Source organism: Mirounga leonina, unplaced genomic scaffold, assembly GCF_011800145.1.
Source record: "Mirounga leonina isolate KUSES-001 unplaced genomic scaffold, KU_Mleo_1.0 Mir_507, whole genome shotgun sequence".
Lineage (NCBI taxonomy): Eukaryota > Metazoa > Chordata > Mammalia > Carnivora > Phocidae > Mirounga > Mirounga leonina.
Genome location: NW_023270789.1, coordinates 5,340,982 through 5,344,852, shown reverse-complemented (window position 1 = coordinate 5,344,852; position 3,871 = coordinate 5,340,982).

Below are 3,871 nucleotides of genomic sequence, written 5' to 3'. Positions count from 1 at the left end.
GAGAGCCCGATGCGGGACTCGATCCCAGGACCCTGGGATCATGACCCAAGCCGAAGGCAGATGCTTAACCATCTGAGCCACCCAGGCGCCCAATAATGCTGTATTTGTAATGGCCCCTGATCTGGGCTGCTCCTGATAAGGGATTACCTTTGGGGGGCCTAAACTATTACCTCTCAGATACATGCAGAATTTTAACCAATATTAGCTTGTATTTGCATACTCTTCTAAGCTTTTGAAGTGATCTTCAAAAACCTTTCAGTTAGACTTCACAAAAACCTTTCGTTTCCCTCTTTAAAGATGAACCGGAGCACCTGGGTGACTCAGTCGGTTGAGCACCTGGGTGACTCAGTCGGTTAAGCACCTGACCCTTGGTTTCCGCTCAGGTCGTGATCTCAGGGCCTTGAGATTGGGCCCTGCGTCAGGCTCTGCGCTCAGCGTGGGGTCTGCGGAGGTTTCTCTCTCCCTCTCCCTCTGCCTCTCTCCCCCCCACACGCGCTCGCTCTCAAATAAATAAATAACATCATTTAAAAAATAAATAAATAAATAAAGATGAACCAACAGGTCTGCAGAGGTCATCGTTACTGCCGGGAAGTTACGCTCAGCTAGCAACCACACCTACACGTGGGCCTCCTCACCTCCCCGAATTCTTTGCTTACCGCCCTGCTGATGCTTACCAGCCCGGTATCAGCACTTCCTTTTTTTTGGCATCGCCTGCCTCCTGCACAGTCACACACGGATGGGCGTGGCTGGGGTACCAGGCCCTCTGCCCACAGCGGCTGGGCCACAGCAGGTGTAGAAAGGAGGCCGTGGGCTGGCGAGCTCTTCAGACTTGGGTCTGCGGACGGAGGTTCTGGTCCCCATCCGGTCACCACCTGTGTGGCCACGGACACCACACCAACCCAGACCGTTCCTGAACCCGATCCTGAGGAGGTTCCCTGGCCGTGCGGTCTCTGAGGAGGGCCCACACAGCTCTACCTTTCCTGGACGGCGACTCTTGGGAGAGCCAGGGCCCACCACGGAGGAGAAAGTGCGGTGTGTGGTGTTGGGGTAAACTGAGGCTGAGTGTCTCCATCTATGAGTCAACTCTGAGCACCGAGCTTCTCCCCAAAGTCAGCCCTGAGCTCGGGCTCCTCCCTCACTCCGCACAGCCAGCAAAGCCCTTCTCAGGAGCCAGATTCTGCAAGCCTGAAAGCGGGTGGTTTGGTCTGATGACTACTCGTAAGAGCTAAATATCGAGCGGTCAGGGCCACGCCACGGTGTCCCTGTGCAGCAGGAGCCCAGGCAACCGTGTTCAAGAACCTTCCCCACATCTCTGCTGCTTCACTTCGTGACCTCAACCTCACACCTCCCCGGGCTGGGGGGATTCGATCCTCACTTACGGTGGAGCAGCTCCCAGCTTCCTTTGTCTTTTTTCTCCCCAGATGCCACCCTGAGAACTTTGAAATACAGTAAATGAGCCCATTGTGATGATAAGATTAATTACAAAAATTGTCTTTTCACTGAAGGAAAAACTCTGGCGTTTCCAGGAAGCCTCACCGAACAGTAGACTCCAGGTAGAGGGAAGCTCACATATTCCAAGAACCAATGCTATTTGCATTTTGCTGGAACATGTGAGTGGGGTTCAAAGACTGAAATCAAGTGGCTTTCCAAATGCTTGGCTCCTTTATTTTTTTCTGACAAGTACCGTGGCTCTCATGTGCTGTCCTTACACCGTTCATGGTGTCCCCTCAGGCGTCTTCCCTCCCAGCTTCCTAAGGGCTCTGTGTCCAAGTCGCTTTGGTTCTTTTGGTCCTCAGACTCGACCTTGCACATGTACTTAGCATGTGTCACTCTTGAAAAGTCAGGAGGGAGGTGGACGTCGAGGAGGAGGAGGATTGGAGCCTGAGGGGCCAGTGGCTGGGCCAGTGTCAGACCTGCAGCCAGTCCTCAGGCTCTGAAGTCTTAGGCAAGGCTCCCAGGGACTCCTGAGGGGAAAGTTCTGGTGCCCTCAGGCCATCAGGTGGGCTGGGCACCAAGTGTCCCCGCCAGGGTGAGTCAGGATCAGCTGATCACAGACGGGGAGCCTGGCCAAATGGGGATTTGCCTGGCTGCCATTTTTCCTGAGCTGCCCACAACAAAGGGGCAGTCAGTCCCTGCCTTCAGCCCTGGGGCCCTACTATCCTGAGGCAGCAGGGGCGACTTGCTCCAACAACCTCTAGCCTCACACTCTTGGCCTCCCCTGGCAAAGGGTGTCTTCCTCTGTGGGGCAGACTCCTTAGCCCCCAGGTGTGTTCCACATCCTCCAGGAAGCTTGTCAAAGGCAAGGCCAAAACCCTCCCAGCTCTCCAGAGTCAGTGGTCTGCAGGCTCATGCCGCCCTCGGGTTCTGCACACATCTGAGTCCTGACTCACAGCCTGACCCGGGCAGCCCAGGAAGCCAGCAGGGTTGAAAGGCCACCACTGAGCTTACACGGTGCTAAACTTTTAATTTCTAGTTTCTCAAAGAATTTCCACATAGTTTCTCCCTCTGTGTCCTCAGGCACTTCCTATGAACTAGGGAAGATGCTGAGACTGAGCCCACTGTGTTTCTCACATGTGAGAAGTCTCCGACTCGTGAGGTTACCCAGGTCTGAGGCTACATAGCCAGGAACCTTCAGACTTGCTTCTCACTCCAAGTCCAGGAAGCCCACAGAAGCTGCCCGTCTCCTCCTCTCCCAGGCCCACCCCAAAAGGAACCCTGAGTGCCACCCTCATCCAAGAGGGCCTGGGTGAACTAGCTGCGGGAGGCTGACTGAGCCAGGTTGAGTCTAAAGGGCACACGTTGCAGAACTCCCATCCACACACAAAACCAGACGATGCTTCCCCTTAACCCCTAGATATTATAATATGTGCTTTATTTGAAAAGAAATCATTTTAGGATGCTCAACAGCACTCACCATTAGGGAAATGCAAATTAAAACCACAATGAGCTATCACCTCACACCTGTCAGAATGGCTAAAATCAAAAACGCAAGAAACAACAAGTGTTAGCGAGGATGTGGAGAAAAAGGAACCCTCGTGCACTGTTGGTGGGATTGGTGCAGTCACTATGGAAGATGATATGGAGGTTCTTCAGAAAACTAAAAACACAATTACCATATGATCCAGCAATCCCACTCCTGGGTATGTATCTAAAGAAAACAAAAACACTAACTCAGAAAGATATATGCACCCCCGTGTTCACTGCAGCATTAGTTACAATAGCCAAGACATGGAAAACAACCTAAGCGTCCATCAGTGGATGAATACATAAGGAAAATGTGGTGTACATATAAAGTGGAATATTATTCGGCCATAAAAAAGAATGAAATCTTGCTATTTGTGACAACCTGGATGGACCTTGAGGGCATTTATGCTAAGTGAAGTAAGACAGACGGAGAAAGGCAAATACTGTAAGATATCACTTATATGTGGAATCTGAAAGAAAGAAAAAGAGAAAGAGAAAGAGAGGAAGGAAGGAAGGAAGGAAGGAAGGAAGGAAGGAAGGAAGGAAGGAAGGGAGGGAGGGAGGGAGGAAGGAAAGAAGACCAAGCTCATTGATGCAGAGAACACATCGGTGGTTGCCAGAGGTGAGGGTTGGGAAGTGGGCAAAATGGGAGAATGGGGTCAAAAGATATAAAAAGTTATAAAATAAAGAAGTCATGGGGATATAATGTACAGCATGGTGACTACATTTAATAATACTGTATTGTATGGTTGAAAGTTGCTAAGAGAGCAGATCTGAAAAGTTCTCATCACAGGAAAAGAAATCCTGTAACTATGTGTGGTGACAGATGTCAACAAGACTTACTGTGGTGATCACTTCGCAACACATACAAATAACGAATCATTATGTTGTACACCTAGAGCTAACA